Source organism: Lontra canadensis, unplaced genomic scaffold, assembly GCF_010015895.1.
Source record: "Lontra canadensis isolate GAN:19392208 unplaced genomic scaffold, GSC_riverotter_1.0 scaffold10, whole genome shotgun sequence".
NCBI classification, from domain to species: domain Eukaryota; kingdom Metazoa; phylum Chordata; class Mammalia; order Carnivora; family Mustelidae; genus Lontra; species Lontra canadensis.
In genome coordinates this window covers 16085832-16104811 of record NW_022631004.1, presented here as the reverse complement: position 1 = coordinate 16104811, position 18980 = coordinate 16085832, and the positions used below count along the sequence as shown (strand labels likewise).

Here is an 18980-nt window from a genome sequence, read left to right as displayed (position 1 = left end):
CATTCTAACAGGTGCGAGGTGATATCTCATTGTAGTTTACACTTATAGTTCCCTGATGATTAGTGACATTGAACACCTTTTCATGTACTTGTTGGCCATTTGTATGCCTTCTGTGAAAAAAATATCTATTCAGTTCCTTTGCCCATTTTTAAAATTGGGTTGTTTGTTTTATGCTATTGAGTTGTATGTCTCCCTTATATATTTTAGATATTAACCCCTTATCAGATATACAGTTTTTCCTGCCCATTTATTAAAGCCACTCAGTTCATCAGAAAGTTTGCACAGGAGTCTAACCCATTAGTTGAAGTGAACTTTATTTGCATATGGGTATATAAGCAGACAGACCTTGGTCTTACTATATACTAGATATCTAAGGAATTCAAAAATTACTTTCTAAAAACTAGAATTTATGGGAAATTCCTTCAAATGGCCAAATATTAGTGTTACTTAGTAATTTTACAAAATAATTAGACATTATATTTCAATGTTTGAGATTTTGAAGAAGGTAAAATTTTCTGATGAGCATTTTTGAAAAATTTAATTTAATTTTTTTTAATTTATATATTTTCATGTAGCTCCACATCCAGCATGGAGCCCAATGTGGGGCTCAAACTCATGACCCTGAGATCAAGACCTGAGCTGAGATCAAGAGTCAAATGTTTAACCAACTTAACCACACAGGTGTTCCTCTGGTGATTTTTTTTTTAATAGTTCAGGAAATTTTATTCATGGAGTTCCTCCATTATAACATGATCTCATGGATAGCATCATGGACTCCACTAGAAAGAGAAGTACATCCCTATCTATGTTACAGCATTAGCCACCTCTTTACAAGTTGTGAAGGTATAAAAACTGACTACTTTGTACATGTACCCATTGGGCCAGAGACTCTAGACAGGTTAATCTAGAGAAACTATGGCTTGGGACTGGCCATGGGAAGCAACAAGGAGCAGTAATTCATCCACTCAGCTCCTTCCCATTTCTTATTTCCTTCCATTAATCAATGTTTGCCCCAATAGGGACTTAACTCCTCTGAATTTCTAGGTTGCATCTTCTAGCCCCTTTGACTGATGCTCCAGAAATGAGATTTTATGCCCCAACACTCTGCATCTCATCCATGCCCCATAGGAGGGCAAGAGGACAGAAACTCAGGGTGGTGACTGGTCAGTCTGGCTATGCAGCAGGTCCCAGGGACTCATAACCTCCAGGTGATGGAGTCATGCCACCGCAGAGGGAAGAGGCCAGAGCAGCAGCTGAGGCAGAACAAGCAGCTAAAGACCCAGGTGGTGATGGCATTGAGAGAGAGCCATAGAAGGAGTATGAGATGTGCCTGATCTGAGTATTTCATACCAGTTTCAAGTATTGTCTTCAACAGAGTATTATAGGCTGAAGTGTCTCCCCACCAAAACTCATATGTTGAAGTCCTGGCCCCCAGAAGGTCCTCAGAATGTGACTATATTTGGAGATAGGGTCGTAAGGTCATTAGGGAGACTGTGATCCATTCTGATGGCTGTGCTTCTGAGAAGAAGACATAAAGACAGAGACACACACAGAGGGAAGGCCATGTGAAGAGGCAGGGAGAATATGGCTGTCTACAACCCAAGGAGAGAAGTCTCAGAAGAAACCAGTTCTGCTGACACCTCAGTTTTGGTCTTCCACCCTCCAGAACTGCAAGAAAACAATTGTCTATTGTGTAAGCCACTGTCTGTTGTATTTTGTTTGGCAGCTCTAGCAAACTAATGCACAAAGATAGATCAGAGGTCAACCAAATCAAATTCCACCCTGCCTTCCTTTCACGTCGGTCTTTTGTTCACATTCCCTTGAGCTCAATTCCTAGAGCAGCCAAATTATTAACTGTCTGAATCTACCAGAATGAATGAACCATCTTAATTTTTTAATCAAAATGAGAGTCTCCAATAAAGTAGTAGATGCTTTTGCTAGTAGAATGCAACAATATATCCAAATAGGCAATGTATGTTTTAATGAATTATTTATTTATTGCACTGGTATTAGCTCTACAATTATCTTATTACCCCTTACTGGGACATAGCAACAATTATTCATATATTAGTGTACTGATTATTGAGATAATAGAGCAACTTCAACCAAGTCGATAAAAGAAATGAAAAAATAATAGAAGTTATGATGTGCTCTTAAAAAAAATTTTTTTAAAAACCCTAAAATTTGTAGAATCCACAGTGAAGCCTGATACAAAAACAAACTAGAAAAACAAAAGTGGCTGAAATACCAAACATTTACATGGCTGTGAGGAATGTCAACTTTATATAATTACCGGTTTATTCAGTGCAATTGGTGTTTTGGGGCTCAAAAAAATCATATGAATTGAACAAAATACACTTGTTTTTTGTTTTTAAGATTTTATTTATTTAATTTACAGGGAGAGAGAGAACATGAGTGGGAGGGGTAGAGGAAGAGGGAGTGAGAGAATTTCAAGGAGACTCAGTGCAGAACCCAACACAGGACTCAATCCCAGGACCCTGAGATCACGATCTGAGCCAAAAACAAGAGTAGGAGGTTTAACCAACTGTGCCACCAAGATGCCCCTGAACAAAATACATTTAAAATAATCAGATGGGAGGCCAAGGGAGATTACTGTTCAATGAACAAGAGAATACCCAACAAAATACTGTTTTTGTTTTCTTTTAGTATTTTTATTTATTTATTTACTTGAGAGAGAGAGAGAGAGAGAAAACAAGCTGGGGGGAGGGGCAGAGAGAGAAGCAGTCTCCGGTTGGGCAGGGAGCCCCACACAGGACTCGATCCCACGATCCCAGGATCATTACCCCAGCCGAAGACAGACACATAACTAACTGAGCCACCCAGGCACCCAATACTGCTTTATGAATACCTTTTATTAGATGATTCACTAATGCCCTACAAATTCTGTTTAATTAGGTTCGTTTACATGATAGCAAAATAAGTAAGTATTGTCCTACGTTGTTTTATGTTATATCTTTTTCCCCTTTCTCTATCGTTTAGCCATCTCTTCTGTTGGAAGTTCCTACACTATTTTCCTCATGTCTCATGTTTTACGTCCTCGTAATTGCATTTTATTGCTTCTCCGCTGGGGCAAGCTATTTTGAATCCTTTCAACCTCCATTTGAGTGCCTTTGTAGGAGGCACTGAGTTCATGGGAGGAGGAAGATGAACCAAGCTAGTCCCTGTCCTCCTGGTATTTACCGTCTAGAATGAACAAGCACTTAGAGGTTAGAGCAAAACCTGTTTAACTTGTGTACAATTCCTGCTAATACTGGAGCAGGAATTAAATGTAAAGTCATTTGACCCCTCTTCCAGGGCCTTCTCACCACCCTCCAGCACCACATACAGCTGCCCTTCAACAGTAAAATGGATACGTAAATTGTGGTATAGTCATACAATGGGTAACTTCAAAGCAATGCAAATGAACATCTACAACTATATTCAACAAAATGAATGACCCTCACATGCGTAATGTTAAAGGAAAGAAGCCAGCCATGGAAGGGTGCATACTGTGCTGTATAATTCAGGTATATAATGCACAAAAGCAGACAGAACTAAGCCATGCTGTTAGAAGTTAGGAAAGTGGTTATTCTGGGGGTGAGTTGTGGGAGGCAGTGACTGGTTAGAACCATGAGGGGGATGTTCTGGGATCCTGGTGATCTCTCCCTCTGAGTACCGATTAAACAGGTATCTTCAGGTTGTGAAAATTTACTGAATGTGCACCCACGTTCCTCTATGTACTATACTGCAACACAAAGTTTTTTAAAATATCAAATTGTGCCCAGCAATACATAGTTTTTCTAATATTGATAATCATTCAGCTCTAAGTTTTCTTGATTTTCATAGAAATGGATAAGAATAATATTTCTTCATGACAAATCTTGAAGAGAGAGGCATAACTTCATTCAAAAATGTTTAGAAGGATCTTCATAGGGACACCGGGGTGGCTCTCTTGGTTAAGCATCTGCCTTCGGCTTGGGTTGTGATCCCGGGGACCTCGGATCAGGTCCCACGTTGGGCTGCTTGCTCCATAGGGAGTTTGCTTCTCCCTCTGCCTGCTGCTCCCTCTGCTTATGTTCTCTCTCTCTCTCTTTCTTTCTCTGACAAATAAATAAATAAAATCTTTTAAAAAAATCTTCATAGCAAAGTCCCATGCACATCTGAGCTGAAAGAGGGATCTGGGCAACATGATTGATCAAGTTTTGTGTCTTTTGTCCATTTCAGCTGATAAGCCAAAAGCCACAGGAAATTACGCTAAACTAACAAAAACAGTTAAGTCCATTTTGAAAGACAACAAAGGGCATTGTGGCAACAAGAACTCCAAGCATGAAACTAGATGAATGAAGTAAATGTGTTTTTAAAATATTTCTTTTTGATGGTGAAGAAAAAGGCTCTTTGAAAAACATTCACATCTATACTAGTACCCATAAAGCACCAGAGATCTAATGGACGCTCCACTAAGTGGGAAATGAACAACTTGTGAATAGAAAAAAGACAACAAAGTACCCCTTTCGACACATCTACACAAAAGAAATATTCACAGAGTCAACTGGGCCAAATGAGCTGGTTTTGTGTATTTTTTTTCTTTTAAAGTCCACTTGAGGAATAACACAAGAAAAAGGGAAATCAATGAAATCTTTCAAGCTACAAGAGTATGTTGTATAGTTTAAGATCTATACTTAATTCGTAGAATTGAAAGTTAACACTTTCCTCCCACATACATCTATTGTATTTAATATATTAGCACATTGTATTTAAAAACAATTCCATGGGTCCCAATTGCAAAAACACAACAAGAAGAATGTTGAATTATATAGACCAAAATTAAGTATCTTAAAACCTGATTGGATACTTACTAAATCATGACATGACAGATAGAAAATGAATCCTGAGTCTATCCTTGATGTCAAACAAGGACTTATGAAAATGGTTCGGGATATAAAATTATGGAAAACATTACAGTACATCAAAGCAAAGCAAGTTTAATTAGGCTTAGTTTGATAATTGCTGAAAACAAAGAACCTGCCTCACAGCATGGCTAGTGTAAAATCCAGCAGTAAGTCCAGTTGATCCAAATTAAAACCACCCTATCTACCATCCCACATGAATCCTTTTATCTGAAGTCTACAGAGAACAAAGAATTACAATTCAGCTCAGAATGACAGAGGGCCTGTAGTTTTTTCATCAGGATTTGCTTTGGCTAAAACCCGACTATGCATGTTTCATTTCTCTAGTCTAAAAATGTAACATACAAGGACTTTAAGGTAAAACCCAAGAGACTTACCAGTACTAGCAAAAGCCAATAGGAGATCAGAGTATTTCTTCATCATATGTGGATCTATAGAATCTGTTTCCACTTTTCCCCACATAGGTGTCATAGGAAACAAATACGTCCCCTTACAGCCAAATTCTTTTCTGAATTATTGATTTTCTGGATGCGAAGCATAGAAATGGATCTCTCGGGAGAACTATAAAACTTCCCCCAAATTTAAGGAGATTAAAAGCATCATTAAATTAATTGGGTCAAAGAGTTATAGCTACGCTAATTTTTCAAAGTGCAAACACATAACAGGGAATCAGGAAGCCTAAAAGGAAGTCAGGGGTGGAGCTGAAATGCTGTTAAATCTCTGGTCCCCCTATTTCATTCAGAACATCATCACCTACCAGCCCAGCAGGCACTGAGGTCTCCTCCCTGGTATGCCTGACATCGGGGCTCTTACTGCCAGCTACTTGCAATGCCCACACCCAAATCATAGTCCTAAAAAATAAATATGATCGGTTGTCTGCCCACTTAGAGAATTCCACTGAAATTTTAAAAATTCAATCCTCGTATTAAAAAAAAAACCTCACTAATAATAGAAATGTTAATTAAAGCAGCAATTAAATACCATTTTCACTTATCAAATGGGCACAAATATCAAACAAAAAAATGATTAGTGTTGGTAAGAGAGTTATGGAAGAGGCATTTTTACACATACCTCTAGTGAAAGCATCGATTAGTATAGCTTTTTTAAAAATCAATTTGGCTTAAGATCATGACCATTAAAAAAAAGTCATATGCCTTGACCCTACTTCTATGATTTTATCCTAAAAAGTAGTCAGAGTTATGAACAAAGATTTATGTAGAAAAACAGTGATGAGAGGTTAAAATTGTGATGCTTAGCAGAAGTAAAACTCCAACATTAAGAAAATGGTGGCCAGAGGAGCACCTGGGTATCTCACTCGGTTAAGCATCAGACTCTTGATCTTGCTCAGGTAATGGTCTCAGGGTCGTGAGACTGAGCCTCACTTAGGCCTTTGTGTGCATCTGTGAGTCTGCTTGAGATTCTCTCTCCCTCTGCCCCTCCTCTACTTGTACACGTTTGCACACGTGTGCACTCTTTCTCTCCTCTCTCTGTCTCAAATAAATACATTTTCAGAAAAAGAAAAAATAATGGTGGGCAGAAGGCCGCCTAAAGGCAAACTGGACACGTGTGTCAATCCACTGAGGTTGCTCTAACAAAATAGCATAGACTGGGTGGCTTGTAAACAATAGAAATTTATTTCTCACAGTTCTAGAGGCTGGAGAATCCAAGATCAAGGGGCTAGCAGATGCTGTGTCTGGTGAAAGCCCGCTTCCCAGTACATAGCTGGCCACCTTCACACGGTGTTGTCACATGGTGGAAGAGTAAGGGGTCTCTCTGGGGTCTCTTCTATAAGGGCACTAATTCCATTCAAGAGGACTCTATCTTCTTGACCTAATCACATCTCAATAGCCTCAGTTCCAAATATCATCACTTTGGGAATCAGGATTTCAACATAGGATTTGGGGGTGGGGTGAGGGCATCACAAACATTCAGTCTAGAGCAATGCCACAGGGCAGGAGTCTGGGGATAGGAAATCCTATAGTTAGGATTATCTGTGCAAACACTGACTAGTCTCCAGAATAAGAGAAAGGAAGCTGATTGTTAAGACCATAAATACCTGAGTACATGAGCAGGAGGACATTGTCTTAATGTGCTATACCCTGCAAAGTTGCTAACGCTGCATTCGAAATATATATTCACTTTTTAATAATGCATATACACAGCAAAGAATTCAAGTAACACAGGATATACCCAAGTAAAGTTTTAGCCCAAACACCTCCACATGAAATAAATCATTATTAATATTAAAGTCCACGATACTCTGGTTTCTCTTCAGATCGCATAAATCTTTCACCTTTTACCAAAGTACACATCAACCCAGCAGTCCTCTGTGCATATTTAAACTGGATAGAAGAAAGGCTTTTATAAAACTAGGATCAAATATAAATAAATTAAATGATACCCTTCTTCTTGTTTAAATGCTGCTCATCATTTTTTTAAACTTTTTTGTGTGTTTTATTTTGTTTTGACTTTTTAATGTGGTTATTCATTCCATCAAATCCTGTAGGAGGAATATCCTGTATTTAGCTTGTGCCTTCTTTACAAAGATGTGGTCCCGAGTCTTCGTTACAAAAACGCTGGTGCTGGGTCATACAACTCTAAAACCTGTTGAAACTGATTAGTGTTTCTAACTCCAGAAACGTCCTTTATTAGGGACAAACACAGACTCATTTCCGTATCACACATTGTCAAGGTTGAGACCAAAATAGGAACAGAGTTGAGAAAAGAGACCTCTTCGTTTACTCGGGTCCATGTTTAACAACGACAATAACACAGTGGCTTCTAGAGCTCTAAAGCAGCAAATGTCATCTGTGGAGTTTTGCTGAGACATACGCCTCGCCCATCCCTTTTATAATGGCTTTGAAGGGTCATTATTTAGAGTCCTCTGTTGCTCTGACCTGGCTTTAAGTGTCCTCGTAGTACAAGCATGTGTACAAGCATTAGTGTTTACTGAGTACCTACTATGTGCTCAGCTCTGCAACCGTTGCTTGGGGAAACAAAAGGAAAAGTCAAGTCTCTGCCCTCACAGGACTTCCCATCTGGAGAGAGAAGGTGTGTTCTTCGGAAACAGCAGCACAACAGCGCGAGACAGGAGAGAAGTACTCCACTCTGGGCTCCGCCTGAGCTTTGGTGAGATTGATTACATCCATGGGGAGGGCCCCAAGGGGTCGTTCTGTCCAGCTCCTCGCACTGAAACTCTCATCATAAATGCCTATTTGTTGAGCAGCCGTTGCCGGTCGTTACCTGATAACTGCGAGTGACACTTTTAAAGTGGGAAATTATTGAGCTCTTTGTGTGTAAAAGGTTTCTGAACTACCTATTAGTCAACCAGTTCTCCCTTAGCAGCACATAAAACTGTCATTTTGAGTCACACTGAGTCAACCACAGGCTACCTTGACTCATGGGGACAAAAACGAGTTTATGTTGAACAAGAGGTTAGACCCGCCCAACTCTGCTACCGTTTTCGTTTCTCTAAAACTTAATGTGAATTTGTCACACATGGGTCAAAAATCTGTATTTTTTTAACATAAATTTCAACATAGGTGACTATTCAATATAAAAGGAAGTACGGAACCAACCACAGGTTCAAAATCTGGCTCTGCCATTCTCTAGCTCTGTGACCTTGCACCAAAGGTTCCTCATCTGCAAAATGGGACTATGGCGACCTCCCCTGCTGCGAGGATTCACATCACTGTGCAGGGAAAGCACCAGGCATAGAACATTTCTCAGTAACTGTAATGTGTTTGCTTCTTTATGTGAGAGCGTCTGTGTTTGTGGCCTTATTAGGACCCTCAATGTTAGTGTTTTAAGCTTTCATTCATTCACTTTCAGCTTTTGGCTGGGAGGACACCTAGGTGCAACTCTCCTCTGTCGTCCCGAATCTGGGTTCATCCGACACCTGCTGCCTCCGCCATGCCGCCTGAGTTCAACCTCAGGGATATCAAAGTCATACACCTCAGGTGCACCGGTGGGGAAGTCACCACTTCCGCCCTGGCCCTGAAGATCGGCCCCCTGGGTCTGTCTCCAAGAAAGTTTGGTGATGCTATCGCCAAGGCAAGGGGTGATGGGAAGGGTCTGAAGATTACAATGAAACTGACAATTCAGAACAGACAGGCCGAGACTGAAGTGGTACCTTCTGACTTGGTTCTGATTACCAAAGCCTTCAAGGAACCACCAAGAGATAGAAAGAAGCAGGAATACATCAAGCACTGTGGAAAATCACTTATGATGAGATTGTCAATATTGCCCAACAGATGTGACAACAATACTTTTTATTAATTTTGTTATTTATCTATTTATTTTTAAAATTTTTATTTCTTTATTAGAGAGAGAGAGTACACGAGAGAAAACAGGGGCAGAGGGAGAGGGAGAAGCAGACTCGCCGCTGAGCAGGGAGCACGATGTGGTACTGGACCCCAGGGCCCTGGAATCATGACCTGAGCCGAAGAGAGATGCTTAACCAACTGAGCCACCCAGGCACCCCTATTTTTTTTTTTACTTATTTATTTTTAAGTAGGCTCCATGCCCACAGTGGGGTTTCAACTTACAACCCCAAGATCAAGAGCTGCATGCTCTACCAACTGAGCCAGCCAGGCACCCCAGTGGAGCATTGATAGCCAGAGAACTCTCTGGAATCATTGAAGAGATCCTGGAGGCTACCCAGACTATGAATTACAATTTTGATGGCCACCACCCTCGTGACATCATAGATGACATCAACAGTGGGGCAGTAGAGTGCTCATCAAGTTAAGAACTACAAAGGAAGATATTTCAATAAAAAATCATAAGGGTTTTAAAGATAGAGGGAGTACTGAGATTAATGATGGCTTCATGAAGGCTTTAAAGAAATAGAGCTCAGGGGTGCCTGGGTGGCTCAGTCGGTTAAGCTTTTGCTTTCAGCTCAGGTCATGATCCCAGGGTCCTGAGATTGAACCCCACATCCAGCTCCCTGCTTAGCAGGGAGCCTGCTTCTCCCTCTCCCTCTGCCTGCTTCTCTCCCTGCTGTTCTCTCTCTCTCTCTTTCTCGCTCTCTCTCTGTCAAATAAATAAATAAAACGTTAAAAAGTAGAGCTGAATTTTAGCGAATACTCTGGCTTTGGGTAGGCTTCAAATAGAGGGGAAGACAAAGCAGAGGTTGGAGTCTGCATGAACAAAGCTAAGGAGGCTGCAATGAATGTAGCAACAACCTGACACTGACAGGAGGAAGACAAAGGAATAAACATTTTCAGAGAAACTGCTATGTGCCAAGAATCTTTGAGGGCTCATTTAGGCAAATAATTGCATTTAATTTTCCTAACAAACCTATTAACTAGATTTGTTTATTGGCTCCTCAGTTATTAACTGAGTGGCTACAATTTTTTTGGAAGAAGCTAGATGTTAAGAACCTTGTTATAGACCATGCAGTCAACAAGCAGTAGAGCTAGAATTCACACCCAGAGCTCCTGCCCCAAGCTTGTGTTTTTCCAGCTGTAAGTTGCTACCTTCATAGGGAAGCAGCATATAGGAAATTAAAGTGAGGGCAGATTACAGAGGGCAGGAAAGCTGGGTAGATGAATTTAAAATTGTTTCTATGTTGATGATTCTATTGCCCTGTAATTAAATTATAGCTACACTAGTCATCCATGTATATAATTTATCAATATTAAATAAATGATAAGATAAAATTTTTGTTAATCAAATTAAATCAGATTAAAGGATACATATACTATATATGCCTATAGATAGTATACTATATATATATATATATATATATATATATATATATATTCTGCTAGTATGGGTGCATACTAGCAGAAAAAAAAAGAAACGAAATGTGTTATGAAAGACATTATTGAGAGATGCCTGGGTGGCTCAGTCAGGTAAGTATCTCCCTTTGGCTCAGGTCATGATCCCAGGGTCCTGAAATAGAGCCCCACATCAGGCTCCCTGCTCAGCAGAAAGTCTACTTCTCCCTCTCCTCACCCGGCTTGTGCTCTCTATCTCTCTCTCTGTGTGTCAAATAAATAAATAAAATCTTAAAATTAAAAAAAAAAGACATTTTGGGGTTGACGGACAAAATCAGAATTAGGATGGTAGGTTAGGTAAAAATATTCTATCAATGTTAACTCTGCTGAACTTGATAACTGTATTATGGTAAGATAAGAGGAAATACACATTGAAATATTGAAGGGTAAGTTCTGAGATGTATGCCACTCACTCTCAAATGGTTCAGAAAAAAAAATACACACACACACACACACACACACACACACACATACACACACATATGGAGAAAGAGAGAAAAGATGAGAGAGCCAGTAAGGTAAAATGTTAACTATAGGTAAATCCATATAAAATAAAATACAATCAGGTTTTCTTTGTACTAGTTCTTTGTATTATTCTTTGTGCTATTCCTATCCTTGAAACTTTTCTTCAAATTTTCTATTATTTCCAAAAGAATTATATTTTTGATCACTTTTATTTTGAAGATTTGGGACAAAGTGCATTGATCAAATATTTAAGATTAACCAAAAGTGACTTTTTGAAACAAAAATCTAGCATAATACTTTCCTCTTTTAAAAAGATCAAATTTAATTTATCCAGACTGTAGAAAGAGAAAATGGAATTTAATGAGCACCTAATGTGTTCTAGGTCCTTTACTAATTTTTTTCATGCAATCTTCACAACAGTATTCAAGGTAGATTTTATCCCCATTTTTTAAGTGATAAGACTGAGGGCTCAAAGATCTCAAAGCTCCCAAGGTAAGGTGGAAATTGGATTCAAATCCAGATCTATTTAATATCTGTAGTGTCAAATTAAAGTAAATACCTATAAGGCATGAAAATATCACAATCATCTCTTTATTTATATGTAAAATTAAAATGCATTCATATTAAACTATTACATTTGAAATTAAACAAACACTGGTTAATGTCCAACCTTTACTTGGATTATCTTAAAAACACAATTTGGATTATTTGCCTTGAATGCATTGTCTTACATGTCCCTTATGGAGGTCAATCACCAGCTAAAGAAGCTGAATCGTGAAGCAAAGAGAAAAGATGCGGTAGCAGAAAATACCACCGTAACCTCACTTGACTGCAACTGAGCACCCTACCTGTTAGATCCAGGTTTTCATTCTACACTCTCTATTAAGTACACATGCACGCACATGTGCACAGCCGCATGCCCATACATGTGATATCATTTAGCCCCTTACTCCCCACCCACCCAGACCTATATAGTCCCAACCTGGGACTCTATCTTCTCCTCCTTTTCCTTCCTGCCCCATCAATGCTTAGTTATCAGAGAAGGACTACTACTAAGGGCCCACAGTGAAACAGGACCACCTCATGTCCCATCGCCATGGGTCTGTATCTCCACAGGTAATTTCACCCAACAATGCACTCCACTGATTCAATTTCCTTTGTCACATTCCCTATTGTGATGCCAAACAGTCATAAATGATGTTAAACCAGGCCAAGAATGTGTTTGGAGATCATGTAGAATGGAATTGGTTGTAAGAAGAAGTGTCAATTATCGTAGACTTGTTCATCTTTTCCCTGCCATGGTGGCATTTGAAATTTTTCTGTTACTCATTTAGATTCCAATCTCTGAGCTTCCCTCTCTTCTTCCAGCTTCTAAGTCAAACAGATTTTTCTCAGCAAAATAACCCTTCGGTGACTAGCAGAGACAGGCTGGTATGTGGGCTACAGCAGATGTACGAAACAAGCTCTACAGGCATGTTAAAGGGCTCAGTGTCAAGATAAAATTTATCTAATGCAGCATTTCCTCTCAAGTGCAATTTATCATCCCTTAGATGTTGAACCCCTTATAAATATTAGATTCTCTTTTTCCACAAACACTGTTTGTTATTGTACCCTTGGTTCAGGACAGGCTTTGAAATTAGATTGACTCATTTCATTTCTGCTTGCAGATTCACTTTCTTTACTCCCAATTCTAATTTTTTCCCTTTGCCTTGAAATTCAATTTCTATTCTAACACTTTGAAAAACAATGTCAATTAGAATTTGGCACTTTTGTGGAAGCTATTTGTTCCAAAATGCCTTTTAACACACTTGCATCAATGCAGTGTCTATTGAAGGACCCACATCCTAGGAAGACAGCTGGCATCTACAAAGTCACCTGGTATGTGCCTCAGTGTGACAATGCCGCTGATGTCATGAGGCCTTTGCTGCGACTGAGCAAAGAGATCCAGTTGCTTCTAAACTATCAAGGCCAATGATGATAGAATATTAGAGCTTGACGCTGGCCATGCCAGCTCATTTTTTTGGCGGTAAGATTGGAGAAAGGAGCAGTAGTCACTGAGCACGATCCTAGAGAGGGATTAACAGGTCCTGACCCATAAGGATTCCAGGTCATGTCACAGTAGCATGCCCAAAGGGACTGACAAAGCCATGCCAGTGCATAACTAATAGACGTCAGAAACCAGGGGAACTTGCATGAAATGTACAGTGGATCAGAAAAGCAAACTAGGCAGTAGGTAAGGCAAATTCCGGAAATGGGCTAATGTCCTCTGCCAGACACTATAAAGGTTTGGAAGGAGCAGAATTCAGAGACCTTCCAGCCCGACATCTGTGCTGAACACAGCCTACAGACCTGCCGCTCTGTGTGATCTGTGCTTTCCCCAACTGGAATTAATCACTTGCTCCCGAAACTCCCACAGCTCTTTGTTACCTTATTTACAACCCTTGAAATAATGGATGTGGAAGTGCTTTGTAAACTGAAAAGCACTGTACAAATGTCAGGCATTGGAGGTTTAGCAGGGGAGCAATAGATGATGCCTTTCTTCCAGTCCTGAGTCGGGAACCAATTGAGAGAGACAGAGAGACAGGGAGTCAGCCAGACCGAGCTTGTCAGGCTTATTACTGATACAGCTGGTTCAAGCTCAGGGCAGCAGTGGACTTCCTCCGACTTCCTTCCAGAATCAAACTTACCCCTCAGTCAAGGCAGGAAGGCTGACCAAGGAGCCCATGCTAATCAGAGGCTCCTTCCTCCTCTCCTGAGGAGACTTGAGTGTAGGAGCAGAGCGAAGGGAGCCTGGAAGTGTTACTCTCAGTCCTTCCACATAGAAAACCAAAAAGAACCAAAGTCCATTCACCATAAAGGACTATCTGTGCTTCAAGCTTCAGTCACTTAGGTATACTTGGCAGGCTCTGAGCAAGATGGTGAGGATATAGAGAGCAGTGAGACCTCGGGGAGTTTATAATCTCATAGAAACTATTAATAATCCCATGTGCTAGCTGTCCATTAAGAAAAGTGCAGTTTATTATGCCTGCATGAGCAGGGGAAGTTTTCACAGAGCAGGTGATAAGGGAGTGGGCTCCTGGAGTAGGTGTAGGAGTTCACTAGATGGAGAAGAGAAGGAAGGGACTTATTCTTAGCAAAGGAAACGGCAGGGCAAAGACAAGAAAACTCAGACCCTAGAAGGAAGTGGGGTACAAATAAATGAACACAAAGGCCTTAGAGAGTACAAAGCTATACACTTCCATATCTTACTTTTTTATACACCAAAGCTAAAGGCAAAATTCAGATTAATATCCAGGCTTTTTATTTCAAGATAAAAATGGAATGGTTTTCCTTTCTAATCCTATTTAACATATATAATGAAAACTTTCAGAATTTGCTTTTTAAAGAAAAAAAATAGTAAGTCCAAAAAGTGTCTTGAGGAAGACACCACTTTCATGAGACACTGGTAGTTCACTCCTTACCAAAAGGTACAGTTCAATAGGCTATACAAAACAAGAGAGGATACCACTGCTTATTTACTAGGTCTCTTGGAATGGTAAAGGGAATTTATATAGCCTACAGCGACATGTAGCAAAATCCCCTTTCTTATCCTATCTACTTCTCTCACACTCCAACTCTGGTCAGTACCTCTCTTCTTGACAGCCCCTCCAAAATAGACAAAGCCTACTTCAGATCAGGGTAGGAAGCACCCCCTGCCTTAATAATTTATGTTTTATGTCCTCACTTCTCTGTTTTCAATATATGTGAGATATGTGATATACACCAGCTGTATAGATGAGAATATCAATTCCCATTCAGTATGCAGAAAATTCGCTGGTCACCAGAGACTAAAATCTGTATCCAAACATACTTCCCATTGCTCTCCCTACACTGAAAAGCAAAACATTTTGGCTGCTTCCTCCAAGTTTAAGTTTTTAGGATCCTCTTACATGCATTTGTCATAATTTTGGTTTTGAGCAGCTTCCTTCATTCTCGGGAAGGGTATATTGCCTCCATCTGTCATCTGAACTTTTCAAATATGCTTCCCCCAAAGTCTGAGGACAGTGCTTGCCTGTAACTCTTAAGTTGTCAGAGTCACATTCTCCAACTGTTCCCATCACATCCACTTTGTCAGCACTTTTCCTGATTCTGGGGATGCCCCAGGGCAGGCGCCCTTCATCAGCCTCTGTCCTCTCTCTGCTCCCCTCCCAACTTTGCTAATCTACACAGGGGTCACCTGTTAAACCTAGTGACTCAGCCGGGCTTCATACCAGCATCCTCAAAATAAAACAGCAACCAGAGTTCTTGACCAGAGTATTTCTAAATGTCGGCTTGTCCCCATCTTCCACATGGCTGTGCTTCTGTTCTCAGGGTCCCATTGTTCTGCCATGGTTATGACTAAGAGGACCAAACTGCTCAGGAGAAAAGTGATCTAAAGCAAAATAACAAGGAGTTAAGATTTTTAATGTACTGAGAGAAAATGCAAAAAATTAAGATCCTCAACTGATAAGCGGATAAATAATTCACCAAAATTAAAGACAAAGGATTAACAAACTCAGGTGAAATTTTCACCCTCTCAAGTATTCAAAGCAGTACAAATTAAGTTAATACAATGATAAGATAAAATTTGATAACAAGAGGCGCCTGAGTGGCTCAGTTGGTTGAGTGTCTGCCTTAGGCTCACATCATGATCCCGGGACCCGTGTTGGGGGGGCGTCCCTGCTCAGCAGGGAGTCTGCTTCTCCCACTCCCTTTGCCTTCTACTCCCTCTGCTTGTCCTCTCTCTCTCTCTCTCAAATAATACTAAATAAATAAAATCTTTTAAAAAATTGGTAAAAGGGATATCTAAAAGATGATATCCAATGCCATCAAAGGTTTACGAAGACAAATATTTTCACACTTCTAATTGGTATGATCTTTGTTGAAAGCAATTTCAGAGTATTTGCTCCAATTGCAACATTCTACCAGAAGTATAAAGGGAATAAAAATGTATACAAAGGATACTCATCATTGTTTGTATTACTCAGCATTATTTGTAGTAGCAAGAAAATTAGAAATATCCTTAATGTCTATTTTTAGACAAATAAATAAATTATAATTTATGACACTCATAAGGATTTTAATGCATAAGAAACTATTCATAATATCTATATATAGTGTAATAATGAAAGTATTGGCAGATATGCATAAGAAAAAGAACAAAAGGAAATAAACTAAAATATTAACAGTGGTTGAATTTAAATGATGGAACTCTGGTCGATCTTTTAATTTTTTAGTTTTTTTGAATAAGAATGTGTCATGTCTATAATGAGGGAGGGGAAACTTTTTAGAAGGTATTTGAATTGACGATCAAGAAACCTATTTCTAGTCCAAGTTCTGCCACTAAAAAAATTATAGAGTTTAAGAACGTTCGCATCATATCTCTGAGCTTAATTTTTCAAGTCTGAAAATGGTGGCTCAACAATGTGTCAAGTTGATGAAACTAAGCTGGATCCTAAAACTCCCTTCCCTCTAAGTTCCCAGCTGGCACAGGTCTCCAAACTGGAAGGTAGCAGTAAAGCAGGAGCCATCTTGTTCTTATGCTCAGCAGGCTGGTGCAGGGAACCAGGTGGTTCATGCACATTGTCCCTTACCTTCTGGCTCAGCTTGCTGGTGTGGGCAGCTTCTCTGCCTTCCCTCAGATCCTCATTCAGCTTCTCCGTATCCTGGAATAGATGTGTGTTTGCCTCTGTGATGAAAGGCACCATCTTCTTCAGCAGGACATCCACACCATCAAGGTCAAAGGCAACAAGAACGGACATGGGTTTGTTTTAATCCATCCTCGTGGGCTCTACCTCGTGCTTCCAGGTTCTGCCTTGTTCCGACTCTCCCTTGCTTTACATTGATCTCTCCTGCAGAATTCAAATGCCAGGGTCAGACACAAAGACAATAGTCATAGAGAGACTTTTAATCAGCTTCCACAACTGCGTGGGATCAAATTCCTATCATAAATAAATGAATATCTCTTGGTTTTACTTCTCTGATTGAACCATGACTGATAAAGAAATTAGGAGATGGGTGGTGGGATTTATTTATTAAAGTACAAAGTTCCTTCCAGACCTAAACTAGAAGATTCTGAAGTAAATTCAAAGTCTCCTTACATTCATAATCAATTGAAAATCCAGAGAGTCATCTCGACACAAAGTTAACATCAATGTAACATTGAGGGGCTCAGGGTGGGGTGCCAAGCACACATGGGTATCTGGGTTCCTCTAAGAGCTCATGAAAAAGATGGTAAAATCATTTAAAAGCTACAACTCCAAAAGAACCAAGACAAGAGTCAGCATTGAAGAGTATTAATAAATTGCTGGAAGACATAAAGCAGATGGAAGAATGGTGACTAAGGAAAGGAACCCAAGGATGCATCAGCCTAGGGTACAAATGAAGGAATCTTCAGGACCTTAAGAACTGTGGATTCTAAGATAGCAGGTGACTCGGGCACATGTGCAGGAAGCCATGCTGAGAACACCAGGATCAAATGAAGGCCTACGTGTTGGATATATGACCTCTCCCGGCAACTCCTCGCCAGCACAGTAAGCAGAAGGGCCACAGTCAGGCATGTCTCCCTAGCCAGGAATTGAGTTCTTAATTTTTTAAGAGAAGTTGTCCTCTACTTTAAATGCAATGTGGGGGGAAATTAGGGCAGCCCCTAAGCAACATTCCCACAAAGTCGAGTCCTCCATTTAATTCCATGTAGGGCCCCCCCAACAGTCTGCTCCCCGTCTGTCCTGTCCAAAAGCCTGATAGTCAATGACACTAGTTCTATACACCTAACTCCCATTTTAGTCTCTATTGCTTTGGTATTAAGTGTAAACAAATATTTGCAAATGAAAAAAATCAAGCAGGAAAAAAAATGACACACACACACACCCCAAAATTCAGGGAACAGAAGAAAACTAAAAACACAAGCAAAGCAAAATCTGTAAAACCAAGAATTATATTCTATGAATGAGCCAAGAGAGAATAAGGAAGAGCTCTTAGAATTCAAAAATCTGGCTGTACGTTTGTTGAGATTTAAAAAGTACATGGTAGGATGGAAAGATAAATTCGAGACTCTTCCCCAAAGCATAGAAAGAAGAAAAGTTTGAAAAATATGAGAGAAATTTCAAGAGAGATCAAATCAGGAGGTCAACATTACATTAACAAATGTTCTGGAAAGAGATAACAAGCAAAAGAAGAGGAGAGAAATTATCAAAGAAATAGTGTAAGACAACATACCAGAGCTAAAGAAAGACACAAGTCTTTAGATTAAAAAGAGAGCCTCTGAGTAAAGGCTCAAAGAATGAAGAAAGATCCCTACCTGGACATGGCATGTTGAAATTTCAGAATACCAAGGATAAAGGATAAATAGGATAAATACACTTAATAAAGAGATTGTAAAAGTCATCAGAAAAAAAGAAAGAAAATACATATACTAATATAAATTATAACCACCACTACAACAACAATAGAAATGTGATTCGAAGTTTGAAAAAGTTGAGGATATGATAAAAGCAGGTAGTGGAGTGTAAAAAAGTATCTATTTGAACTAAATATTGGGCACAGTCTCCATCAAATGACAAAGTAATGATGGTATTACACCCACAGAGAATGATCCCAAGTGTGGTGCTTTATACATCAGTGAACAATATTTACATGATCATAATAATGTACAAAATAAACACTTCCTGGTTTTAAGCTTATAGAATCAACACATAGAGAAATCTTGGAAAATCCCACTGTAGTTTTGGGACATTAAGAGTCTCTTATGGTTTGTCTCCCTCCCAATCCCATCTTGTTCCATTTATTCTTTTCCTACCCCTCAAAC

The 18980-nt window shown here is 39.6% G+C and overlaps 1 pseudogene; it reads left to right on the top strand.

The window, feature by feature from the left end:
- Nucleotides 1-8762: 8762 nt before the first annotated feature.
- Nucleotides 8763-9657, top strand: LOC116866744 (annotated as a pseudogene).
- Nucleotides 9658-18980: the final 9323 nt, after the last annotated feature.